A 13865-nucleotide genomic window follows, 5' to 3' on the forward strand; every position below is an offset into this window, starting at 1 on the left:
CACATCCTTCATTTTTATCAAAGTTAGCCTCGTTTTGCAATTTTGTAATGAAGTTGTGGGTCTATATGAGTGTTCTAGGCTTAGTACAACCTAGATATGAGTCCTAGAAAGGGTTAGAATGTGTGTAGCATCAATAAATCGGGCCAAACACACCCAACATGGTGTGTGCGGCCAGCCAGCCGCACACAGCCAGCCATACACCCTCCCAGCCGCACACCCAACCCTATATATAGGAGGAGACCCCTTCATTCACTCCTTTCCCATTTTGGCTGCACTCTACTTTCTCTCTTTAGAAACTTCATCCAAGAACACTCTAAGGGCCTCAAAAACGTGAAATACTCCATCTTTCAGCTTGTTATAGTGGTAAGACACCTTGATCTAAGCTTAAAACTCATCATGTTCTTCATGTTTTCGTTACTTGAAGGTGTATGGCTGCACACCTTCATAAGGTGGCCGTACACACCTCAAAGACCCTCCAAGGTGAAGAGTTTGGCCTTCATTTGCTAGTTGGACTTAGTATTGGCTTTGAAACACCCGAAAATCGACATTTTGTTCATGAATGAAGAGTGTACGGCCGCACACTCCTATGTACGGCCGTACACTCCCATGTACGACCGCACACATGCCTGGCCGCACACCTGGCCGTACACCTGGCCACACACACATAAAAGTCGAGTTTGGTGGCCTTACACTCAAATCTAAGGCCCTACATTCATTTAGGGACTTCAATAGGTGTTTGTAACACTTAATTCTAAGTGTTTCCATGTCCCTAAGGTGTGTCCATGTGTCTATTAGTGATTATATACCCTAAGTGTATTCATATATGTGTTATTACGTGGTAAACTAGGATCCGTTTGTGCTCACGACTTCATTCGACACCCGACGATCCTGTATCAATCTTTCTTTCGAGTTACTCACTTCAGGTGAGTTCATACCCCCTTAATCAACCTTTGAAATGATTTTAAATGCTTTTAGGGGGGGGGGGGGGGGAATACAAGTTGAACTATTAAGTTATTATATCAATCACATGTGATTAATAACTGTCAAGCAAATAGATTTATGCATGTTAAACTGTTTTATCCAGCTAAAGGTTTTCAAATCTTATCTTCAAAACTCTTTTAAAACATTAAAATCCCTTTTAAATTACTAAGCTTTTATCAAAGTCTTTTAAACTTATATTCTTGATAGATTCATGTCTATATAGATATAGTTATATAAGTAGGGTTTGAAGGACTTAGGACTGATAGCCCGCTTTATTTCCTGTTCCTTGTTTGGTTATGGACTTAGAGCATCCGGTTATTTGTCCGAGTGTTGTTGGAGTCCTAGTTATATATTATGTATATCTGGATAGATATTAAAACTCTTACTCCAGTTCAATACCTTTGGGTAGCAAAGGTACCTAGATAACCTCTCAAGTAAACTATAATAGGTATAGTTTAGAAACCAACGATAACTTTCATGATGGAGAACCTAGTTATATCCATATTCTAAAAACTTGTACTTTTAGTAAAAAGAAAGGTATATAGAAATCAAAAACACGAGATACATCCTCATGACGCGGATTTCACCGTTGTCGAGTGGTAACCAGAGTCTCCTGGAGGGAGAGCGGGCATTGTGTGTATAGATCTATACGGGACACACCATCCCACATCCTGACTGCTAGCTATAGTCCCGACCGACCAAGCCAAGGGGTAACAAATGTCACATTTATTTCGACGCCAGCAGGTCGTCGTGTTCACATCCGTCAATCAGTATGGTTACAAGTATCTTTACATTTACCTTATAATTCATGGCCTTAAGGTAAGTATTATCACGGTATTTGCTACACATAAAACCATCGTAATATATTTTCCTAGTTATACACTAGGTCACATTTTAAACCTTTAAACTAACCTACTTAGGATTAAAGGCTACTTTAGACTCTCCGAGGCGTATTGTTCATTCAATACCACCTAGAGTCTGCATTTCATTCATTTAGACTCTCCGAGGCATATTGTTCATTTAATACCACCTGGAGTCTGCATTTTATTACTTTATAAACAGCAATGTCATTGCTGAAGTAAAGCATTATCTTCCCTATTATATTTAATTATGATCTTCTCACGTACTCATTAATGTAAAACTATATTTTGATAATGATAGTAACATTTGGGGAAAATTGCTCTTTAAACACAAAACAGTCGAGTCTTGGTAGAAGACTGCTTTTGTTAGAAAATATAGGATTTTCTGGAAAGAACTCAAATACTTTATAAACTCTCATCACCATCATCTAATGAGATCATTTTGAAGAAAAACAAGTATTTACTTCAATGTCATTAAAATACTTATGAACTCACTAGCATTAAATGTTGACACTCTCTTTCAAAATAACTTGTATTCTCAGGTCGTCAGTAGACAGGTACACTCCGGGAGCTTTTGCGAAGACAGCCTTGTACCAAGCTGCATCTTATGTTATTGTCTATATCTATCTTGATGTTGTTGCTAAATGTAACCTATGTAAAACTTATACTATTAATGAAATGGTTGTTGTACTTTGATTACTATACTGCATGTGTTGTGATACTTGACATGACGTCCTCCACCCCAGAACGTTTCCGCCGTTCCGGTTTTGGGGTGCGACAACATGTCATTAAGATCATACAAAAAGAAAAAGAGTTTTCCTGGTATTGACCATGAAAGTGGACATTCGTTAATTCCAAGGTAAAATATCTAGAACATGTTTATTTGTCACTGTTAATTCGTATATATGTGTTAGATTTAGGGTTTCACTCAATTCGTGGTGATAATGAATTTAAGATCATAAACACAGAATTGGTTATAACCATAAACCTTAGTGGTAACTTTTGAGAGTCTCAACGGTTACATTTGTGAATGCGAAAGTTGATGGAGAAATGGTATGAGGTGGTTCCAAAGAAAGAATGTACCTCTGCTGTGCGAAAGTGACCAAGCAGTTAACTCTTAACTAAATGTGAGAAGAGTAAGGTAGCTCGTGACTTATGTGAATAATCAGCCTAATTGGGAAGAAACAATTAGTGTAATCGAATCAATAAGGCTTCAACATAGAAAGTCGTTGAGTCTTTGGTCGACATGCAGCAGCATGCTTCTAAGGACACTTAACTAAATGTAACCTATGTAAAACTTATACTATTAATGAAATGGTTGTTGTACTTTGATTACTATACTGCATGTGTTGTGATACTTGACATGACGTCCTCCACCCCAGAACGTTTCCGCCGTTCCGGTTTTGGGGTGTGACAGATTGGTATCAGAGCATTGTTTATAGTGAGCTCAGTATATCAAATCATAAAAGATATACAACCTATAAATACAATGGGATAAAAACACTCTGACCAAGAAAATATACTTTAAAATATAACCATATTTTACAAAAGTATAAGAACATCCAGAATATAAAAACCCGAAAAAGTATCACGAGAAGAATAAGAATAAAAGTCTTTGGATGTTGAGCATTACCGTCAAACCTGGGCAGTTATGTAATCGTAAGCTGGAATAAATATAACCTGATCAACTATATTTATTCGAGATGCGACTAACGTGTGCTTGGGAGTGATGGTGGTGTTGCAATAAATTTGAAACTTACCATACAGGAATTGCTAGAGCCAAACATAAAGTTTAAAATACTATATGAGTATTTTATGATACTAAAAGACTAACAATAAACCCAAAAGCATGTTCAGAAGTTTTGGAATCTAACATATAATTAAAATACTATAGGGGCATTTTAGGAACCATAAATAACCTTACGTGAAAACTAAAAAGACCCTTATTGATAGACCTATGATTACAGAGTGTATACTCCCAAGGTTATATATAGTGAGGATCTCATAGGCTAAGAATGTGTGGTTTCTCTCTACTTCCTTTTCCTTGTTTGGATGTGGATATAGAGTAGTATCACATATTCGAAGGCCTATCAGATCTAAGTTATATATGATTTGTGTACACTATGCAATTGTAGCAGGACTCGATATGGATCACCCAGTGAAATGTTTTAATAATCTCTTAAGATTCTTTAGACATTCCCATTCTCGCATAAACCCCTTTAGAAAACCTTATCCACTTCAGTAATCGGCAGAAGAGTCGATACAGACCCAGAAGAGGTTCATTGAGAAGATTTTCTAATTAGGAAATAAATGAACAGGGACGAGACTATTGAAATCACCATGTGCCTATACCTTTTAGGGACATCGGTGGGAAATTCGCCTGAACTTCCAAGATTCCAGTCATCCATTATGAAGTGACGACGATCGGAGTCAGAATCAGAAGTAAGACGGAGCGGAAATTCAATATGTCTACAGGAGAAGAGAACCCCATAAAAATACCAGGAGAAAACCAAAGTTCATTTAAGCCAAGAATAAGCGGTGAACAAAGGGAGCCAATGCATGAAACCCGAGAAGTGTTTCTACCTCTTTAACGTCACGCTAATAATCCATAAAATAATACAACTTAGTGAGCTAGTGATTTCACTACTCACACTATGTGTTAGGCAAATCGTCCTTCTCGTCGCGATTAATATAAATAGATCGGATCACAAAACCTCGATTGAGAGTGTTTAGCCATAAGTTTTCATGAGCCTTTACTTCTGTGATCTTCGTTCCGAACTTCTCTCAAATCTTTTCAAAGCCGGAGAGTGAACCTCTCCAATTTAAAGATAACTTAGTTGGAATGACACCCGATTTATGGCTTTCCGATACACTTACTCCTACCCTTTTACCCGGACTGCATCATGGGGATGTAGGTCGACACTCAGATAACCATAACTCAAAGCGCAGGAAAAATTTATGCCTATTATGATAAAGAAAGATACGTCTAACGGTAACTATCGTCTCTCATCCGCTTGTGTTCCTCATCGTGTAGGAAAAACCATGCCTCCGAAGAAACGTAACCAACCCGCTAGCAAGACACCGACTCTTCAGATCGATGAAGCTACGTTCCAAGCTGCAGTTTCAGCAGCCGTAGTAGCTGTCATGGCTCACCTGAATGCTAACAACGCAAATGTTAGCAGGAGCACTATCGGGAATCCCGATCATAGCAATGGATAGCAGCAACCAGCACCGGTGTGTAAAGCCACCCAAGAACTCCAACCCAATCCACTAAAAATAAAGTTTGAGAACGAGGAGGGAAGTACCTCGACCCAAGGACCTTCCAAAGAACAACGAGCTGAGGTAGTCCATACCCCTATCAACCGCCTGTCTCAACACCAAGAAGACCATACCTAGGAAACCTTCCCCGCTACAGCAAGTGTGACTACCATCATCATGGAGTCTGTCGAGAACCCTTTTGTGTTAGGTGCAACATGAAAGGGCATACCGCTCGCAGCTGCAGGACTCCGGTTGAGTTCATTACATCAACCACCAACGTTGGGACCAGTCCAATATGCCACCTATGTGGTGAAATTGGGCATTTCAAGAGGGACTGCCCAACTGAAAGAAATGACAAAGACGCAGGAGGAGTTTAACTCTAATACCTAGAGGAACATCCAGGAACCCAGAGGAATTTTGATACGCTTCTCAACCTTATGTAGCTAATCGAAAACTTTAAATAACCAATTCTAATTGTAATTACTCCCTTGTTAAGGCAAAAGTCGCAGCACTGTTGTAAAACTTAAAAACCCATCAGGTAATGCTATGATAGCTTAGTATATACGTTAAGGTCATTTATAATTAGGATTGATAGACCTCGAGTGAGTGATGCGGCCTTATCTCCTGTTCCTTGTTTGGTTGTGGATTTAGGGCGGAGTCGCTCAGTCAACAGTCCATTTAATCTTAATTGTACATGACTAGTGTATACTAGGCGGTTATAGAGAGGCCTCGTGAGAAATCCATTCATGAAAAGTACATTATTCCGAAACATCAGGACCCCCCAGCGTTCAGCATCAATCATGTCGGTCCAGGTATCCACGATAGTAATACCATGGACGAACCCAAAACGCTAAGAACTTGTGTGCCCTGTTCAGCACATGGTCCTATCAATCTTCATTCTATATCATGTCGATGTTTATTAATTTCGACACCTACCGTCGGTCATGGTTCGACTTGGTTCGACCATGCAAAAAATTCCTAGTGCTGTGTAAAAAGAACTTTCACCTTATCATAGGTATCAAATAAAGGTTCTTTCGAACCTAATAAGAAAACCTAATGCGAACCATCTGTCGTCTCCCTCATCCAACCTTCAGAAGTACCCAGGAGAAGGGTACCGCGCATTGTTAACCAATCCCATTAGACATTAAAAAGCGAAAGGCACTGCAGATATTCCGGAAGACAAAAACCGCCCGAGGCCTACTCAATAGATCCCCCAGAAAGACCACTTGCACCGTACGATCAAGTTCGTGAATCAAGAGAAAGAACTCATGGGATTAACTTACTACTACGGAGTATATACATTAGAGTGGTATATAATTTAGGTCGATAAGATGTAAGATGTGTGCTTCCGCCCTACTCCCTATTCCTTGTTTGGTTGTGGGTTTGGGGTGGGGTCACACATCTGAACATCCTGTCAATCTCAATTATGTATGACTTGTATACACTGAGTAATAGTGATTGAGCCGAGTATGAGGTGTACCCTGAACCTTAAAATAAAACCCTTCATCATATACCAATAGGAAAGGAGCTGAAGTCAAGAGAACAATTATGGGTTAAGCTACTAAAATGACTACAAATTCAAAATTTGTTGTCATCCCGGTTAAGCCAACATAGTAGCTGACACCCTCAGTTAGGAAAAGTAACTCAAGTCGTAAGAGTCAAAAACATTGACTATGACCATCCATTCACGCTTGACCCCACAAATTAAGCATCTCAATAGTGAGCCAAGAAACCTGGAAAGCTGTGACAGGTTAAACTTTGAGAAGAATGGATGAGGAAATTAGAGGTTCTGAGTGGCAGAGTCTTATGCCATCTAGATTTAATCTAGAAAGAGAAACTCGGTAACATCGGAAGAGAAGTTGCAAGGGATGCCTGCACTACTCAAGCACTTCGTTCATCCAGATACAGACGAGAAGTGCCTAGGTCGGAAAGAGTTGTGGTAGTGCCTCGTCATGCGAGAAAAGTCACCGTCACCACATAGATGATGGTCTACACACACCAAAGTTAACACTAGGATGCTAGGAACCGCATGATTACCTCCGCGACCAGGAATACTTGAGTAAAGTAGACATCAAGTTGCGTTAAGCTTTATAACCCAGGTCATAAAGAGATTGTGGACTCGACACCAGTCTAGGTGTTAGTCTACGGGTTATACAAGATTGCGCGTTTCCTACAAACTCGAGGAAGCGGACACAATGAAAAAATAAATAAACTAATGGAGCATGTCTTAGGGATTTGTTAGACTATTAGATGTTCCAAGGAATATTACCTCTAAGAAATAGAAGGACCACCTCCCGAGATAGTCAGTCACTTCAGAAAATCTCAAAGGGCGAAGCTAGCCCTGATCAGGGACTGCTATCCATGCAACAAGGAACCACATGAGAGAACGATTCATCTGATTAAGGATCATGCTGAGAAAGCATCTATTAGACTATGATGAAAATTGGAGTTATCTAAGCATCATCTGGTAAAACCCTCTATCATCCTGACGTTGAGATATTCCGTTAGAAACACCTCATGAGTCGAAAGTGCAGGTCCTTTCTACACTGGGCTGAGGTAGATGCCATGCAACCAATAGATGCCAGCATATAGTCAGCACCTTCAATGATTCAAAAAAAAAATCCCGAAAGCCAACCAGTAGGAAATACGAATCCGAATACGACCTGAGACTCCTAGGAACCAATCATGAGGACTACATCTCCAGTAAGGGAAAACTTTTGGAACTTCAGAATGGTGATCACGCCAAGTGATGATCTCACCATGAAGGTACATTATGTTTTGGGTACGGAACGTTCTATTTTCCAAAGAACTGAGGACCATCAGAGATTCTTGATAGAATTGGTCCAGTATCCGTCAGACCCATACTACTTTATGGATTCCATAAATTCCACCCTAACCTATCCACGTCTCAGTGAATGAACCAGTAGTACCCGACAAAACTCTCATCATTTTCTCGACAAGATCCATAAAAACCAGAGTCACGTTCGTTAAGAGAAACAGGAGAAATCTAGCTCGGTAAAGAAAACTGATGAAACCTTATCCCGTGTAGCCTAGAGAACGGAGGAAGAGCCATACCTCATGGTAAATGTTCGTTAAGGACTCAGTATAGATCTGATTCTCCAAGGGAATGGGCAGATCAGATAGAAAATGAAGTATCCGCATCTTTCGCGCCTATCCTGGAGTATTCGTTAAGATTCTAATTTCGGGACGAAATTCCCTCTAACGGGGGGATAATGTAACAACCCGAAATTTCTAACTTGTACATCCTTCATTTTTATCAAAGTTAGCCTCGTTTTGCAATTTTGTAATGAAGTTGTGGGTCTATATGAGTGTTCTAGGCTTAGTACAACCTAGATATGAGTCCTAGAAAGGGTTAGAATGTGTGTAGCATCAATAAATCGGGCCAAACACACCCATCATGGTGTGTGCGGCCAGCCAGCCGCACACAGCCAGCCGTACACCCTCCTAGCCGCACACCCAACCCTATATATAGGAGGAGACCCCTTCATTCACTCCTTTCCCATTTTGGCTGCACTCTACTTTCTCTCTCTAGAAACTTCATCCAAGAACACTATAAGGGCCTCAAAAACATGAAATACTCCATCTTTCAACTTGTTATAGTGGTAAGACACTTTGATCTAAGCTTAAAACTCATCATGTTCTTCGTGTTTTCGTTACTTGAAGGTGTACGGCCGCACACCTTCATAAGGTGGCCGTACACACCTCAAAGACCCTCCAAGGTGAAGAGTTTGGCCTTCATTTGCTAGTTGGACTTAGTATTGGCTTTGAAACACCCGAAAATGGACATTTTGTTCATGAATGAAGAGTGTAGGGCCGCACACTCCTATGTACGGCCGCACACTCCCATGTACGACCGCACACAGGCCTGGCCGCACACCTGGCCGCACACCCTGGCCGTACACCTGGCCGCACACACATAAAAGTCGAGTTTGGTGGCCTTACACTCAAATCTAAGGCCCTACATTCATTTAGGGACTTCAATAGGTGTTTGTAACACTTAATTCTAAGTGTTCCCATGTCCCTAAGGTGTGTCCATGTGTCTATTAGTGATTATATACCCTAAGTGTATTCATATATGTGTTATTACGTGGTAAACTAGGATCCGTTTGTGCTCACGACTTCATTCGACACCCGGCGATCCTGTATCAATCTTTCTTTCGAGTTACTCACTTCAGGTGAGTTCATACCCCCTTAATCAACCTTTAAAATGATTTTAAATGCTTTTATAGGGGGGGGGAATACAAGTTGAACTATTAAGTTATTATATCAATCACATGTGATTAATAACTGTCAAGCAAATAGATTTATGCATGTTAAACTGTTTTATCCAGCTAAAGGTTTTCAAATCTTATCTTCAAAACTCTTTTAAAACATTAAAATCCCTTTTAAATTACTAAGCTTTTATCAAAGTCTTTTAAACTTATATTCTTGATAGATTCATGTCTATATAGATATAGTTATATAAGTAGGGTTTGAAGGACTTAGGACTGATAGCCCGCTTTATTTCCTGTTCCTTGTTTGGTTGTGGACTTAGAGCATTCGGTTATTTGTCCGAGTGTCGTTGGAGTCCTAGTTATATATTATGTATATCTGGATAGATATTAAAACTCTTACTCCAGTTCAATACCTTTGGGTAGCAAAGGTACCTAGATAACCTCTCAAGTAAACTATAATAGGTATAGTTTAGAAACCAACGATAACTTTCATGATGGAGAACCTAGTTATATCCATATTCTAAAAACTTGTACTTTTAGTAAAAAGAAAGGTATATAGAAATCAAAACACGAGATACATCCTCATGATGCGGATTTCACCGTTGTCGAGTGGTAACCAGAGTCTCCTGGAGGGAGAGCGGGCATTGTGTGTATAGATCTATGCAGGACAGACCATCCCACATCTTGACTGCTAGCTACAGTCCCGGCCGACAAAGCCAAGGGGTGACAAATGTCACATTTATTTCGACCCTAGCAGGTCGTCGTGTTCACATCCGTCAATCAGTATGGTTACGAGTATCTTTACATTTACCTTATAATTCATGGCCTTAAGGTAAGTATTATCATGGTATTTTCTACACATAAAACCATCGTAATATATTTTCCTAGTTATACACTAGGTCACATTTTAAACCTTTAAACTAACCTACTTAGGATTAAAGGCTACTTTAGACTCTCCGAGGCGTATTGTTCATTCAATACCACCTAGAGTCTGCATTTCATTCATTTAGACTCTCTGAGGCGTATTGTTCATTTAATACCACCTGGAGTCTGCATTTTATTACTTTATAAACAGCAATGTCATTGCTGAAGTAAAGCATTATCTTCCCTATTATATTTAATTGTGATCTTCTCACGTACTCATTAATGTAAAACTATATTTTGATAATGATAGTAACATTTGGGGAAAATTGCTCTTTAAACACAAAACAGTCGAGTCTTGGTAGAAGACTGCTTTTGTTAGAAAATATAGGATTTTCTGGAAAGAACTCAAATACTTTATAAACTCTCATCACCATCATCTAATGAGATCATTTTGAAGAAAAACAAGTATTTACTTCAATGTCATTAAAATACTTATGAACTCACTAGCATTAAATGTTGACACTCTCTTTCAAAATAACTTGTATTCTCAGGTCGTCAGTAGACAGGTACACTCCGGGAGCTTTTGCGAAGACAGCCTTGTACCAAGCTGCATCTTATGTTATTGTCTATATCTATCTTGATGTTGTTGCTAAATGTAACCTATGTAAAACTTATACTATTAATGAAATGGTTGTTGTACTTTGATTACTATACTGCATGTGTTGTGATACTTGACATGACGTCCTCCACCCCAGAACGTTTCCGCCGTTCCGGTTTTGGGGTGCGACAACATGTCATTAAGATCATACAAAAAGAAAAAGAGTTTTCCTGGTATTGACCATGAAAGTGGACATTCGTTAATTCCAAGGTAAAATATCTAGAACATGTTTATTTGTCACTGTTAATTCGTATATATGTGTTAGATTTAGGGTTTCACTCAATTCGTGGTGATAATGAATTTAAGATCATAAACACAGAATTGGTTATAACCATAAACCTTAGTGGTAACTTTTGAGAGTCTCAACGGTTACATTTGTGAATGCGAAAGTTGATGGAGAAATGGTATGAGGTGGTTCCAAAGAAAGAATGTACCTCTGCTGTGCGAAAGTGACCAAGCAGTTAACTCTTAACTCAATGTGAGAAGAGTAAGGTAGCTCGTGACTTATGTGAATAATCAGCCTAATTGGGAAGAAACAATTAGTGTAATCGAATCAATAAGGCTTCAACATAGAAAGTCGTTGAGTCTTTGGTCGACATGCAGCAGCATGCTTCTAAGGACACTTAACTAGTGCAAAGTTTCAGAATTTATACCTGCCCTATCATTCGCAAATGAGATCGCCAAGATGTGTGCCTTAAAACCTGCTCAATTAGCTAATATTTTTGTATTTTTGTTTTTCAGAAAAAAAAATATATTTTTGTATTTTCAATGTTTTGAAAAAGAAATAAAAAAAAACAAAACAAATAACATGTTTTTGGATTTTCGTTTTTCTGAAAAAGAAATAAACACAAAAATAATTAAAGAAAATGCACAAAGGATACAAGAAAATTCCAAACCACGAATGAACAGTAGACTGCGAGTCACTGCGAACATTCACACCAATTTGCAGTGTGAACAGTTGGTTGCGAGTCACTGCGAGCGTTCGCACCGATTCATAGGACAAAAATATGACTGCGAGTCACTGCGAGTGTTCGCACCAATTCGTAGGACAAAAAGATGATTGCGAGTCACTGTGAGCGTTCACACCTATTCGCAGGCCAATAAAAAACTTATGACTGCAAAGGTAGTTTCGGAACGGACTCAGCCTCTATCATTCCTAATCCTTGAAGAATGCGATTGAATGATTGTTCAGGCAAGGCTTTTGTGAAGATGCCGGCTAACTGATAAGCGGATCTTAGAAAGTGTATCTCGACATTTCCATCTTCCACATGTTCTTTGATGAAGTGATACCTCAGTGCGATATGTTTCATCTTTGAATGTTGCACATGGTTGTGAGAAATGCGAATGGCACTTTCAGAATTGCAGTATAAGGGGATTCATTTCATGTTGATGCCATAGTCACTAAGTTAACTCTGGATCCAAATAACTTGTGAAGTGCAGGAGGCTGCAGCTATGTACTCTGCTTCAGCGGTCGATAGGGAGACGCAAGTTCGCTTTTTAGATTGCCAACTTACGAGTTTGCCATCAAGAAATTGGCATCCTCCTATTGTACTTTTTCTATCCATACTGAAACCTCCAAGATCAGCATCCAAAAACGCTTGCACAAAGAAACCTGAACCAAAAGGGTACCAAATTCCTAATGAGGATGTTCGCTTGAGATACCTGAAGATGTTCTTAACAGCTGTCATGTGAGGTTCGCGAGGATTAGCTTGAAACCTAGCACAATAGCAAACAGAAAACATGATATATGGACGACTAGCAGTTAGATACATCAATGACCCTATCATCTGACGATAAAGAGTCATATCACCTGCTGGTTTATCCTGAGATGGTGTTAGTTTCGTTCCGAATGCCATTGGAACCTTTACTTTTGAATCTCCCACCATTTTGAACTTGGAGATTAAGGTCTTTGTATAAGCCTCCTGATTTATAAAGATGCCTTCCTGACTCTGTCTTATATTCAAGCCAAGAAAAAAGTTAATCGGGCCCATGGAGCTCATCTCAAATTTAGTTTCCATCAACTTTCGGAACTCAGCTGTTAAGATGGGGTTAGTTGATCTGAAGATGATGTCATCAACATAAATTTGGATGATCATCAAATGTTCATCATCTTTCTTGCGAAAGAAGGTTGGGTCGACTGATCCTTGTTTAAATTTAGCCTAATTTAGAAAAAGAGTTAGAGTTTCGTACCAGGCTCTTAGAGCTTCCTTTATACCGTAAACTGCCTTGTCCAAAATGTAATAGTGGTTCGGATATTTTTTGTTTATGAACCCGTGGTTGTTCCACATACATTATTTCTTCAAGTTCCCCATTTAGGAATGCACACTTGACATCCATCTGATAAACTTCAAAGTTCTTATGTGCTGCGTATGCCAGAAAGATGCGAACATATTCTAACCTTGCAACGGGTGCAAAGGTTTCTTCGTAGTTGATGCCCTCTTCCTGACAATATCCCTTTACTATGAGTCGTGCCTTATTTCTTATCATATTTCCTTCCTTATCCAGCTTGTTACGAAATACCCATTTAAGACCAACAACGGATGCATCCTTTGTAGTGGGAATAAGTCTCCAGATCTTGTTTCGTTCAAATTCATTGAGCTCCTCCTGCATTGCTTGCACCCAATCAGAGTGATCAAGAGCAATTTGAACATTTTTAAGTTCAATTTTAGAGATAAACGAATTGAACATGCAAAATTCTACTTTGAAGAATAGTGCAGTTCGCTTCACCTTTTGTTGAGCTCTCGTACGAACGCCTGAAGACGAATCTCCAATGACTTGAGTTTTCGGATGATCTTTGGTCCATTTAATCAATTGAGGGTAATTTGGATCATTTGTTGGATCCAATTATGCATTCACTTCTTCAAACTTTGATTGTACATCCAAATCATCATTCGCATTTCCATTCTCCCCCTCGAATGATGTATGAATTTCATCTTCTGAATTCGGATTCTCCCCTGGAAAGGTGTATCAGATGAGGAGGTTGAGGTAGAACCCTCCCCCTGCAATGGA

The sequence above is a fragment of the Lactuca virosa genome, chromosome 8 (assembly GCF_052849685.1).
Source record: "Lactuca virosa cultivar CGN04683 chromosome 8, Lactuca_virosa_CGN04683_v6, whole genome shotgun sequence".
NCBI lineage: Eukaryota > Viridiplantae > Streptophyta > Magnoliopsida > Asterales > Asteraceae > Lactuca > Lactuca virosa.